Here is a 14,973-nt window from a genome sequence, read left to right as displayed (position 1 = left end):
ACACACTTTAACTCCATGTCTATACTTAAATCTATAATTAATTATAAATTATTAATGATAAATCCTATTAAATCTTAGAAGAAGGTAACTTCCAGTAGTCTAAGTTAGGAGTCAGTGTGATCAGAGCTCAGAAATCATCCTGCAGATGCACAGTGTTAACCGGAAACAATTCAGAGTGGCAGTGGTATCCTGCAGGATGTGTGCAACTCCTTCAGCTCTCTGGTGATTTACACAGGGCTGCATTATAGATTATACATTCTGGTAATTGTGGTATTGTTATTGCTACCCTGTATCTAAGCACAGGAAATACATATAAGCACTTTTGAAGTGATAATAGCCACCCCTATTTCAAAAGCAATGCTTTATTCTTGTCTAAAAACTTGTGTATGATGTGGCACTTGCAAAAGAAAATAGTTCCCTGGTAAGTACTTAGCAAGAATTTTAGGGAAAAAACTGATTCATTATGGGAGGCCCATAACCAGCATTTACAAATAAATACACTTAAACTTTTGTTCTTAAATCACTTTTTAAAAAAAAGTTTTCAGTATAGACTCTGATCCAAGATCAAGAAGATGGTACAATTCCATCTGGAAACACAAGAAAGATCAGAATAAATTTTCAGTGGGTCACCAAAACCACAGCACTAAGTTTCTGTTAGCAGAGTGAGTAATACCATTCTAGCTTCATGGAATGCTGTGTGGGGATAATAATTCATTCTCACTGACAGGGCAGATTACACATTCTGCAAGAAAATGATTCCATCTGAAATCTTGCCCTATTTCTTCAGCTCAATAAGAGAGCCTACCCACCATACCCACTTGAAGTCCCTTGATGTTTGCTTGTCTAATACTGGGTTTCAGAAGGAGGCTTTTTCTCCATCCATAAATTCCTGCTCAAGTCATGGTCACCCAAGTTCCCTCCTGGAAGGGGGCATGGATCTGTCCAGAAGAGGATGGGAATTTCTCTCATGGTCTGTATGCCAACCTCTTTTCCATGGACAGCACTAAGGTATTATGCATGCTATGACTATTTCCTACTTTGTTCCACAAGGGAAAATAGATTAAAATTGGTATAAAGCTTCCCCCCTTTTTACTCCCCAAAATAGAAAATTACCAGGGAAGAGAAAATAAGGCAAAGACTTAACTTTATGGAATAATTAGTGGAAACCATATGATGTTCTCTCAAAAGGCCTTCCAGCTAAACAGTTTGTTGGCTTTTTTATTTTTAATATTATAAAGCATTCTTGCCTGTATTAATGCATGAAAAAATTAGAAATGTGAAGCAAATTAGAACATCAAAAAATATTACCCCCTGGGCTATAGCTAAATCCATATCCATACTGCAGCATGATCTCAGTTGTATTGCACAGGAAAACCAGAATTAGAGTCAATGCTGTTTGATACTTTTCCTGTTCATAATCCTGGAGTTTGTAATACTGTTGCAGATCAATAATATCATGCTATACTCTCTAAAGTGATTTGTTGAAATGATGGTTATGAGTGAGGTTCCAAACAGACACTGCAACAAATAATAAAGAATTGATCCACCACCAGATCTAATGGTGATGTGATAAACACATATCCAAAATAGCCCAGAGCCTAATGGTTTCCTTCACCATTTCATGAAAAGCTTTTTGTTGTTTTCTATCTCTATTATTCATCATCAAGAATACATTTGTCTTCTTGAATTTATAAATGCTGCTGCTCTGAAATTTTTGTGCTGACAGTCAAACTAACACTGAACAGAACTTTACTTTTCCTCAGGTTTTGCTCATATTAGCAAAATTTTTAAACATAATGTGGCTAATTTCTCTAAGTTAATATTCCTTTATTTTTTGCAGAGGAGAGGGAACCTTATTACAATATTCTTTTGGAAGTGTTGCCTGCTTAGGTAAGCTTTGACTTACAAAATAATACGAGGATACATTTAATTTAAAATGTGAGCTTCAGTGTTTTCCAAAATAGGAATCTCTGTCTGTAGTTTAAACTTGTCATATCCTGTTTAACAAAGGAGCAGCTTCAGTGGTACTTAAGGTACTTAATGTTATGCAAGTTTTCAAAGGTTGCTGCAAGGATCAGAGCTTTATAAACAAAGGTCAGGTTGAGATCCCTTCTTGGAACACAGTGTAGTATGAGCCCCTATGTTTGTTTTTTCTTCATAAGTCTATTTATTAAATAGAGCAATAATAACTTCAGTATGATTAGGTGTGTTTGTATGGATCCCAGGAAAGGAAAAATTACATGTTTTCTCTTGAACATCAGCCCTAACACTGCTGCTGCACCTGTGAATCTCCCTGCAGTACCTGCAGGTGCTGGTTTTCAGTAAGCAGTAAGAGATATTTGAGTTTGCAAGAGCAACTTGCCCCTGAATTTGTAGTGGAAATGTCTGCATACAGAAGTGCATCCTCATCATTAAAATCCTCTGAGTTCTGTCTCCTGCAAGGAATCGTGTGGAGTCCCAGAGCCCCCATGACTGCTGGATAACTCGGAAGCTTCCTCATCTTCCTCGAGCAGGATGACCTGACTCTAAAACACCTGAGATATTTTTAGGGCTTAAATATTTCTTTTAAATAACTCGAAAAGATAGATAAGAAAGATAAGACATGTAAAATTTTCTTAAGCATTAGAAGACAAAGAATTTAAAGATCAGGTTGAGCCATCCCTCTTGCTTTTACTTCTTCAGTAAAGCTGTAAGGAGCAGCTTGCCTCCCAGGTGCACTCTTCTGTGTTTTGGGTTAGGTGTAACATGGGCCTGGGATCTACTACTGTGCAGGTTATGTCTGCTGTTACTTCAGGTGAAACAATACAGTGGGCAGCATAAACTGAGAAAGCTTTGACAGCATGCCAGAAGAAATTCCTTGGGATTCAGAGTCTAAGGTTTCATTTAAATTAATTGTCAGGATGCTGTGTGTTAATTATTCCACACTAGGGCTCTGAAACTCTGTCAGCTTCTTCAGTGTAGGGAAAATTATATTTGTTCTTACACACATTGAATAATCTAGATATAATCCAGTTTGTTCTCATGTCTCTGGATTTGGTCTGCAAGGACAACAGGAACAGAGACTGGCCTGGGATGTTCTTGCATTTGATCATGTGTCAGCAGCTTGATCTAGTTGGACACATTTATTTTTCCACAAAATAAAATTGTTACAGAAAACAACATGGTGAGCTGAAAAATGCTTGAAGTTGCTGAGTTATATCTAGTTCTGCAAAGGAGCTTTACCAAGCAGATACTCAGTGAGGCAATGAAGCCCAGTGGGCAGAGTGCTGGACAGGGATTGAGAAATCTGGGTTCTTTTCCAGACTCTTCCTGACTTAAATGACCTGGAGCTGACACTTCTCTGTGCTTGTTTCACTCTCTGTATGAGGAGTTTCTTGCACTACCCCAAGCTAAATGCAGCTGTTGGCCAGGTTTGGATCAAAAATTCATGCATGGCAGAAAATCTGAGAAGCTTTGGTCGTCTGAATCCTGGTTTTCAGTTGCCTCTCAAAACACATTTCCATGTTAAAGGTCTTCCTTATCTTGCAGACCATTACAAAATATCTCCCGAACATTTAATATTATTTAGTTGCTGCTTTAATACTCACAGTTCTTACTGATGCTGAGGATTGCAGAATGCCTCTCAAGATCATACAAATGATAACAGAGATAATGGGGTTTTTTAGCTTAAAAAAAAAAAAGTGTTTTGCATTATTACATTTAACATATCTGGGAAAAAATCTGAACCAGTTAATTCATGTTATAAATTATTTTAATTGGACTTCTAGTTTGAAGCATTCTGCTTTAAACTAAAAAAAACTATTTTTTTTTTCCAAATTGTATCTTAATTTTACATGTTTTGTATTAATGTACATCTACCAGCTCTGTGCACAAAAAAGAACAGTCTACTTTCAAAACTGTTGAATGCTTTGACCTCAAGGGCATAGAAACTGTTGACTCATTGTTTTTACTGCATATAATATTAGTCCTTTTGTCACATCCAGGGAATGACATCAGCTTCTTCATTGTTAGCAGCAGGTTTGAATAATAAAAAAAGTGCAGCGTTAGTTGTCTGCTCTATTTGCTCTTAATAAATGAATGGATATCTGGGAGCAGGATTCAGATTAGGATTTTTCAGTAACATTTAGGACAAGTTTGTGCCCAGTCCCTGCAAGGGGTTTTGCTCCTGTCCCCCATCTGCAGACCAGGCAGGGGCACAGAGCCTGCAGAGTGAATGTCACTGGTGGTGCTGGCTTCCCAAAAGTGATAAGGAGAGCCAGGAAAGGAAGGAACTAGGCACAGAATGAAACAGATCTTTTTCCTCAAGGTCAGCTGAGCAAAAAGAATCCCTGAGCAACCATGAATCACATTTCTCTGGAATTTAATATTGTGAAAGGTAGTTCTCCATTTCCATTTCATCTTGAGGATATGCTAACAAGGTGGAAAATTATTGTCTTCAGAGTGCATCAGGATAAGTATTTTATCAGTGCTAAGCTTGTGTTCATGTCTATTCACCTTCTGCTTCCTGTAAGTAAAATGTCTGTGTCCTGTTCCCAAAGGCTGATGCCCTGGTAGCCCTGACACCTCTCTGCTTTGTGGGAAATGGATGCAGCAGTAATCAGGCTACTGGAAGTCTTCTTTTGGGTGATATGCAACCTTCTTCTAGTGAGTTCTGCAGAATTCTTTCATGACAAGGAAAATTTTAAGTGTTGCTCCCTGAACAGTAAGTATTCCCAGTGAAACAGAGTTTATTCAGGGAGAGATTTCCTTGAGAGGCTGATAAAATGCCAAATTCTAATCTGTCTCCAGTATCCACTGCCTTTAAATTATCTCAGAAAAATATTACTTAAATTAAGCTAGAAAATTTTACCCTTCTGATCCAAAAAAAGGTTTTATGCCCAGCATAAGTGGCTGTGTTGAGAGTCTGAATCAAACTGGACTTTGAGAAGCTGCAATCCATACAGCTGTGGGAGAAGAACTGAGCAGCAGGCTGAGGAAGTTGGAGACAATGGGTTAAGGATCCAGGATTGCTTAATCACAGAGGCCCACAAACAGGAGTGGATTCAGACAAGGGGTACACACATGGAAATACTTCCTAGAATGCCAGAGCTAAAAAAATAGAAAAACAAAGCATGCTGTAAAAGATTAAATTCAGACTCACTGGCTTGGAAGCAGCAGGGACATCGTGTGTTGGCCTCTTCACAAAGGACTCATCCCTACCCATGCAGGTAGAGACCTGCCTTGCAAGTAGATGGCTCAGGTTTGAGCAGGTGCATCTATCCCCATGTCTATCCTAAACTTATATTCCAATTTTCAGACTTAACTGTTACAAGAGGTAAAAAAACCATTCAGTCCAGTGTACCTCTTCAGGCAACTTTTTAAAAAAAAATCTCAAGTAACATGAATTTTGGTGAGGTTAAATAATTTGATTTTTCCCTTACCCTGTTTAAAAGAGGCTTTAATTGGTCTCTCTTTTATGTCACTTTCTGACAAATCATCTGATTTAAGCAGGTTGCTGTGGCCAAATTAAAGGCTTGGGAAATAGACCGTACAATTAATTTGCCATAATAAGTTGTCTCAGCATCACTTCTCTTCCTCTCAAGGGGAATGCTGGCTCAAGCAGAAGAAAAGATCAAGGTAATAAAAATATTCTAAAGACATCCTGTTCATTGTCCCAAGCTCAGATTGTATTGTCTATTCTTCTCTTGTATGTAGCCAGCAAACAGTGTAAAAATCAGAATTTCTTCCCACCACAAAAGTGTAACCTTCAGTGCTACAGAGCACTCTCTTCCTTTCTGGAAAATGGATGCAAATGTGGTTTGGCAGAGCTCTGCTTTGGTTTTCATGGATGATCTCAAATTTGCCCCATTTAGGAATAAGATTTGCTAATTCAGATACGTCAGCAACCTTAATGAAGATAATAAAAAGTATGTGAATGAAAATTGCAAGCAAAATAACAGCAGATTTTGGAAAAAGAAAGAAATATTTTTCTCTGAATATGCAAATGATATTTCCCATGTTTGTTTAGAAAAGACTTGAGGTTTTAAATCAGCCCAACTAGAAGATTACAGTGACATTTGCAATGTTGACCTTGAATATCACATTCTGTGACAGCAAATCTCGTATGAAAAGTGAGTGAATGTATCCAGTAAAACTCAGAAATATTCACAAGTGACCGAGGGAAGCAGAGCTTACAGAAAAGGTAGATACAACAAGAGTCTGTAATTCTTAGTTTGCTCTTAAAAATATCCTTTCCTCAAAGTGGACAAAGTCTGATTTAAGGCATGTTTGTTTATATGAAAGCAGTCAGAAAATCTGTCAGAAAATACAGCCTGTTATTTGCTTCAGTCCATGTCAAGTAATCAGCCTGAATGATGCCTCTTCCTGTAATTCAGAGCAGTGCTGAATACTATGCATGAAGCTGTGTTCCTCCCCTCAGAAACAGCTCCAGCTTTGCATATCTACCCGTGTAGAAAAATAAGCATTGACTTATTCACAAATTGCTTTTCTGGATTCCCAGAAATGGGTTTGCATAAGAGCAACTAGCAGCAAATGGATTTGATGTTAATTTAATCAGTTTATCTACCATTTTATGGCCTTAAAGACACCTTGATCTTAAGAAATCGTGTTTATTAGTGTGAAAAGCAGAATGTTTATCTCAGCTGTCATGCTCACTTCCCCCTTCTGGTACAGATTTTTGACATGGATTCAGTCTGCCCTATTTCATTTTCTTTCAGGCTGCCAATTAAGATATTTCTTAGTATTTTATCAAGCAACAGGTTCCCTGCAAGAGGCTCACTTGTCCTGCTTTAACTATTCATGTAGCTTTCCAAAATAAGCTACTTGGAATGTGGTACAGTTTTTTCACATGTCAAATATGGATTGGTTTGGTTTTTTTTTTAATTCTATCATTCTGCAGAACTGTAAGAAGATAAAATAACTCAGGTGTTTTATCTGATTGTGCCTTGGTCAGGTTTTTCTGTGTTCTCAGGAAGAACAGCTTGAAGCTTCACTTGCTCCACAAAAAGCATTCTAAGGTTTGCAAATATTGTAAAGACATCTCAAGAAAGCCAGACCCAGCACTAATTCTACTCATCTTAAAAATAATAATAAAAATGCATATTGCTTTACCATGGTCATATCTGACCATTTATGAGCTTCTAGTATTTAATATCCATTACAGGAATTGGGAAAAACATGCTATTAGGAGACAAAACAAAGGCAGAATTTCACCCACCATAATATTTCCTGTCACTGACATGAGTGGGGCATTAGAACTGACCCCAGTTGTGCTGCTGGGTACATCTGGGTAAGTAGGAACCTGGGAAACACTGGTTAGTGTTACTAACACTGTGTGTTAGTGAAGCTGCTGGCTGTGGTGGGAGAGAGGTGTGAGCCCTCACAGCTGGAATTTTGGTGTCTCTGAAATATAAAGTGAAATTAGTAATGTTTGTGGTGGCCATGGAAGCCTAAAGGTTGTGGTAGGGATTGGTTCTTTTAACAGAGAAGTCAGAAAAGGCACCAAAAATTTGCCCTTAAGATCCCCCTGCTACAGGCAGAGGATGTTGCAGATTTGTTCTGAAGTTATCCAAGAAGACAAGGACTGTGAAAATCCAAAAGTTAGACTGTAATTATTCCCCATCTCCTTTATTACCTCTCAAATTATGCTGCAAAGATCCAGAGCCAAATCTTTGGGAAGGCTCCTCAATCTCTGAGGAAAATGTTCTTCAAAATAATTTGCCTTTCGGTTTTCTCAGTGTGGTAGAAAATAGATACAGCTTTTCTCAGTCCTCCCATTTATAAAAGGCACCTAATAACAAGCAAACCTTTTGGAAGCATTTGAAAGAATTCTCAGTGCTCCCATATAGCAACTGTTCTCTTAAGATATGTACCCAAAGTGATTTCTCTCTTTTGGTGCCTTCAATACAAAATTATTTCATTGTCAGAAATAAATCAAGTCTAATGAGGGAGGGGGGGGAGGAAGGAGTGGATTCCATCATGTATTTCATTTGGCACCATTATGAAAATGGTGTATTAAATTCAAATACTTCAATTGTACCATCAGATGGTCTCATTATGTGGCTTGCTAATAGATAGGTTATTCAAGTGAACGTTGTAATTTTAGACTTCTTAGAAGCATCTCTAGGAAGAATTGCCCAACTTGAGAGAAGTCAGCTGGGTGTTAGGAAGGAAAAACATTTACTGAGAATATTTCCTAATGCATGTCACTGAAAAATCGTTACAGAGCTGCTGTGTGCATTCCAGGCCTTGGTGCAGGCTATTTTTAATACCTGGTATGAAAGAACTTCCTGCTACTTTTTCTCTTTGGAGGCTGCTTTATGGTTCATTAGATCATGTTGTCAGGCCAATTTTTCTGCTATCCTTAAAGGTCATTTTTCCTGATTAAAAGAAAAGAGAAAGAAAAAAGAAAAAAAGAAAAAGAAAGAAAAAGAAAAAAGGAAAAAAAAAAACAAACAGGTGGAACTGTTTCAAATGGACAAAGGTGCTGAGCATGAGTTCCCATTAAGAGTCAGGTACATTGTGTGACTGCTGCAGTGCTCCCAGAACTCAGCACTCTCAGCTCAGGCTTAATATTAAACCTGAAAAGCAATCTAAACATGTGAAACACCTCCACTTCTATGAAAAGCAAAAGATCTTGTATGCCAAGCAAAAGCATTAGCAAGATTATTCAACTTTGTGTTTAGGAAGATGGAGTTTTGCTTAAGGGGTTTTAATTTCCTATTGGTCTCCTGTGTGTTATCACAGGTCACCATTTTGACCATCATGAACATAAAACATTTTGCTTCAGTGCCACCCAATGTCTTCAAACACAGGCTATTCAGGGTATTTCAGGCTACTTTAATTGCATAGAAAGTTTACAGCATTAGTGTCATTTTGCTGCTAAAATCCTAGACAAACAGACTGGTAGAGATGAACTGGCCAGAGTTTGCACCTCGCCTGACTTCCTGCAAAGCAGAGGCTGCAGGACTTCCTGAATTAATTTCTTTTCAAGCCAGAACATGTCTTTGGGGCAAACGTGCAGTCAGGTGACAGACAGTCCGTTAGATCTGCTACAATAATTTTAAAGTATTAATATTATAGATAAAAAAAAACCCAAAAATACTGAATGTACTTGCAAGTTAACAAACAGTTTGTTGTGTATTAGGATTTCTGTGACCCCCTCACTTCATCCACAGCAGAGAAATGGAATGATAATTTTAAGTGCAAAATAACATTCAGAGGTGATTTCTCCAGCTGTGTCCAGGAACCTCTAGCAAGGAGGTGGCCAAATGTTTAAGTCAGGTGTCTGAAGCAGGTAATTCCCTCAGCTGTCCAGCCTGTGCCCTGACTGGCAGCTCCATTTCCATACAAAGGAGGTTTCAGGAGGCAGAGCAACTCCTGAGCTGCCCAAGTGTTTCATTTGGTATGTGAGGGCAAAACCAGTCATCTGAGGGAGATGTGGGGCACCTGTAGGAGCCATTTAGGCTGTGGTGTCCCTGGGGGTTCTGCTGGGGACCTGCACCAAGTCTGTGGGGTTGTGGGTACCTGCTTCACTCCTTGGGTTTAACCCATTGGCACACGTGGAGCAGAGCCAGGTATTTAAGTACCCCAGAGCTAACAAAATGATGGGATTTCCCTTCCTGTTGCTTTGCTGTTCTCCCACCAGAAGGAATTTCTTCCCTTTGCTAGCTTCATAGTTTCATCTCCATAAAACTCTTTTTCATCCTCTATTTCTGTACCTCTGTAAACCTTTCAAGTTGCTTTTGTTGCCAAAGAAACTGCCACAGCCTTCAGCCCCAGTGCTCCCAGTTTCAGTCCCAGTGCACTCCCCTCTTCACCTCAGAGCACCCTGGATCATAACTTTTCTTTTCAGAGGAAATATCTTCACCCAGAAAAAAAAAAAAAAAAACACATGAAATCTGACTGAATTCTCCTTATTTCAACAAAGTTATTATTAAATTCATTACAGGTGACGTAAAAATCTTCCACATTGAGGCCAAAGTCTGCTTAATCTTCTCCAGTGCTTCCTAATAACATCGTGTTTTCAGTTGCTTGTAACTGTTTGGGCTGGGATTTTCCAAGCCAAGCATCTGCCCCAGGTTTAATTTTTGGCAGTTTCCAGCTAAACCACTGCAGCCGCTTTCAAGAACAAGGTTACAAAAATATTTTCTCCGTATTCAAAACTAACAACCCGGTTGCTTCATTCAGAAGTGTCACCCTCCCCGGTTCTCCGGAGGAGGAATTCGAAATGGAACCATCACTGCTCCGGTTCCATCCCCTCTACCTTTTCGAGCAGCAGCCTGGAATTTGGCAGCACCGTCGCTGTGTGGTTTCACAGATGTGCATCCAAATGTAACAAAGTAATAAGACTCCACAAAATCTCCCTTTGCACGTGATCGGTTCAGAATTGTTAGCTTTTGGCAGCTGAGTTTTTTCCGAAGCTCAGGCTGTGCTGACAGAGCCCATCCTGCCTTTGGCTGCTGCATGGCGTGCAGGCACCATCTGCAGCTTTTTTTTGCAGAGCAACCGAGTACGGGCTTTGCCTGAGGCAGAGGAGACCGAGCGACGTTTCTCGGCGATTTCTCCTCCTGAATTCTTAAGAGGTTTCTGCCTGCGAGGTCTGGGTACCCCTGGCCGGAGGCTATCCTGCCAAAAGGAGGATGGCTCCCAAAGATGAAAAGAGTTGGGGGGAGCAGAAAGCAAAAAGGAGGAGGTGAAGGTGGTAGATGGAAGGGAGACAACTTAGTGTCCAGGGTTAGGGTTTCACCTAGGAGAACAAGGATGTGGTGGGCAGGAATTAGTTGTGGAAGCTGTTCTTCATGTGTGGGGTGTGTGGGGGAAGATTATACATAGATATATAATGAGATTCTGCTAGGCAGTGGGGAAAGGTGTGATATATTAGGTAAGGAGGTTAATAAGCATAATGGAGATAAAGATAAGATGCCAGGGGAGATAATTAAGGAAAAATAAAGAGGGTGGATGTGCAGATGAGGGAAATAAACTAGGAGATTAAAATAGTGAGTGAAGAGTGCGAGGAGGCAGGAGCCAGGGATCCGAGGGATGGATAAACAAAGTGTGGAACAGCAAAAGCTGGGAGTTAATTGAAAAGAGCACAGAGGAGAAGGAAGAGAAGGCAGGAGCCAGGCAGAAAGAAGCAACAAGGGAGAAGAGTGAGTGCAGACTGAACTCTAAGAACAGGCTGATTGTTTGACTTGGACATCAATGCAAATTGTGATTTATCTGTAATGGTACAGGAACAGGAATCAGGTATGGCATCCATAGCCACATTTTTTTTTTTTTTCTTCTTAGAGAGCTGCTTTATCAAACATTCTGGATCTCTTGAGCCAGAGCTCCGGAGTTAAGGTGACCACATGTCACTAGCTGTTTACTTTTAAGGCTTCCTCTGATTTTATTGACAAACATCTGAAGTGCCTAAAGTGCAACAAGCTGCTTTTTTAACCACGGCAAAAAATAGTGCTGCAAAATACCTCCGAGAAGATTTTAAGTCATTTTAAAATTCGAAGTGGGGCTTCTACCAGTGCCCCTCAGTGGCAGAGCAAAGCAAGGCCCTGGGCTGAGCTCCCTGGGGCTCTTTGTCACCTGAGAGAGCTTCCAGCATCACCCCAGTCACTGAGCACACTCCAGCATTGCCTTCCCAATTTCTATTCCCCCCAGCTAGCAACACCACCACCTGGAGACATGAGAAGAGAGAGCTGAGGAGGGCTGAGTGGCTTCTGTGTGCCCAGGAGCAGAAATGGGAGAGAAACCCCAAAATCTGGGGGTGCAGCAGCTGGAGGTGGAGGGAGAGGTGTCCTGCCCCGTGGTACTGCTAAAGCTGCAGGCATCACTCTTGCAGTGATAAAGTGGGGAGGGCAAAGGGTGATATTTGCCTCTAATATGATGATTCATCTTGCCAGCTGGAATTTCTTTAACATAAATGGTAAATGCTTCCCCACAACCAGCCCTGTCTGTCAGCTGGAGGGCAAGCTTTGCAGAGCTGAGCTGCTTTACTTCCTTTTGAGAATGAAAGTAGCAGTGCTGTCAGAAGATTAAGTTTTGGTATGTATCAGGTGATAGGAAAATTTACTCTGAAACTGCAGATGGTCTGACATACATTTAATTTTATATGCTCGGGAGTTGCAAGTGTTGATGATTTGCTGTCAGTTTCTGGGTTTGTCATACAGATAGCTTCAAAACACAAATTACACTCCTGTTAACTCCTAGGGGTAAGGCTGCTGTTGCTGCTTGGTTCCTCCTAAAGATGAAACAGAGCTGAGAGCTGATACACAGACACCCAGCTTCCCCAAGCAGAGCTCCTCAAATTCTGACCTCCGTCCCAGCTAAAAATGCATTCAATCTTTTCTTAATTTGTAATAGATACTTGTGTACATTACAAAACCATCTCGCAATTTGGCAAATTAAGTTGTCTGTGGTTAGCCCTGGAATTGCAGATCTTGCAGTGCACTGCAGCATTGCATAAGCAGCTTCCCCAGACTTTGCCTTACTCGAGTGAGTAGCAGTAATCCCTGTCTCTCCTGAGCATCCAATTTGTCCCATTTTTGAGAAAAGAATCAGTATCAGATACACGATGGGCATGTTATGCCTTGTGGCTGCAATGTTTTTTCAATTAACTCCTCTGAATATACCACAATGAAAAGTGTCAGCTTTTTGCCTCAGAGGCCCATAATTAGATTAAATTAATACAGTTAATTATCTACTACCTTCTTTACACAAAACAATATGTTTCTATAAATTAAAATGCTTGTAAAGGAAGGAAATTGTTCTAGACTAATATATAATACAGGATTGTGAATACTGTGAATATACCATAGTGTAGTACAGTTCTTTGTTTCAGCTCGTTTTACAGGAACTAAAACAAATTGCATCTGAAAAATCCACAGCCATCACACTATTTAGAGCATTTATGTTAGAGCAAGGTTATTAAAAGTCACAGTGCTCATGAAACAAATATGCTTTTCTCTTTTACAGATGTTCTCCATAAAATTCCTTTAAAGAGATTAAATACAGGTTTGTCTGTGTACCTACAGTTACACCCTCAAGAACTATGGTATGTCCAGATACAAAGCTGGTTTTTTATAGCAGGGTGTACTTCTCCTTTCAGAATTTCCTATTTTTTTTTAATTCATTCTGTAGGAACTATTTACAATTATCAACTCAGTTTCCAGGCCTGCTGGTATTCCAGCTACTGTGGACTGAAAATCTTCTCTGCCTGTTCTCCAGCATTTACTAGACATAAGAAAAAGTTCATGTCTGATCAATGCACTCCCAGCCTGGCAGGCCTGATTTAGAAGTGCAGATGTTCAAATGGTTCATCACCTCAGTGGTAACACATCCCAGGCAGGAAGCCCTCCTTTTTATTTGACAAAGTGTATCCCAATGTCCCTATTTCCATCAGAATAGATGGTAATAACTTAAGGCCTAAACATGCTGATCCTCCCTCAGATCATTACAATTAATTCCCTCAGAAAATTACAATTAACTTAAAACCAGAAGCCTTTACTCAGGCCTGCAGTCTAAATGCAGTCACTCTGCATCTAAATGTGATGTGTACCAAGGATTGTTCTTGTGTTTCATGAGGGTCAGACCCTGAAAAGCTTTTGAATACTCAGTGTTCCTACAGGACACTGCATTTTATTGTGGTTTGTGCTGTGTGAGCATCTTTTGCTCCGTGGATAAAAGTGTTCACTAAAATATCATTGTGTTGATAATAATCTTAATACTGAGGAGGGAAGGGGGCTGTGTTGCCATATAAATGCTGCCCCATTTCTTGCTCTCAGGGTGTAACAGGAGAAAGAAAGACCATCTTGATGGGCACTGTCTGCTGAACGAAAACTTTCACCAGGAGCTGTGAACTGACTTTAACCTTTCAGTGGCTGCACTGTGAGGCAAAATGCTCATTCTTGCTGCACAGAATGAGGTGGGTGTTTTGGTTTTTTTTTAATTATTTAAAATACTCATAACTACCAGTGGCTCACCTAATTACTTCTACAAATATCAGAAAGCAGTTACAGAGGAACAAAGAAATGCAACTGGAAACATGGTTCAGTGGTCTTGTACTTCCCTGAAAAGCTGATTATACTTTTGGCTGATTCAGTTTCTTTCAGAGGGAATTTACCCTTTTTGGCAGTGTGAGTTTCAGCAGTGCTGATTGGGCTAACGGCAGAAAATGCATCTTGGGCTGAGGAAATTCATGCAGGGTCCTGTGTGTATCAATCGGAATTTTGCCAGCAAGCTGGAGATTTTGTCTCCTAGCCCCTCGGTGTCCCTTGTTTATTAGGACTCAGAAGCCATTTTGACACTGGTTTAAAAATAGAGACATTTCATGTAGGCTTCTGCAGGTGCCTTGCCCAATTCCCTGCTTTCCCTGCATGGCTTATCTTTTAGGATAAGCACTAATGAAAGGTCAAGGTTATTCTGAAGTATCCAGCATAGAGGAGTTCTCCTCGTAGATCCTTAAGATGAACTTCACACAGTATTAACTGATAGGGTGCTGAAAGGTAATTTCAGATGTTCTGGGGGAAAGTACAGAATGACGAGCAGTCACCTTTAACACTCTAAAATGTCCCTGGCGATTTGTCCTCAGTGCTTCTTCAAAAAGCAAGAAGCCATCTTACCACTCAGCTCCGTGGCAGAAGTTAATGTTTTTCGAGTGGTGCTCTGTGATTCGGGTCTGCAGAGCAACACTTGGCACATCTGGGTATCAGAAATGTGCCATGTCATCTACGTCCAAGAATCATTTCCTTGCCTCTGTGATACAGAAACCGAGAAGGGTGGATTTTTTTTTTTTCCCCTCTCTTTTGCCTGTCTGTAATTTTCAAATGTAACAAAAGGTCATGAGAAGCTCTGGCTTGGGAGATAACACCTTCCTTCCAATATTTTAAGGGAACCTGGAGACAAACCAGTGTCTTTTTGTCTCCTACGTGGGCTGCGCTGGGAGAAGATGCTTCTGCATCCCTGAAATCCGGGCTGGGG

Source organism: Calypte anna, chromosome 8 (assembly GCF_003957555.1).
Source record: "Calypte anna isolate BGI_N300 chromosome 8, bCalAnn1_v1.p, whole genome shotgun sequence".
Classification (NCBI taxonomy): domain Eukaryota; kingdom Metazoa; phylum Chordata; class Aves; order Apodiformes; family Trochilidae; genus Calypte; species Calypte anna.
The sequence above is the reverse complement of the archived record's forward strand: the minus strand, read 5'-3'. Positions refer to the sequence as shown.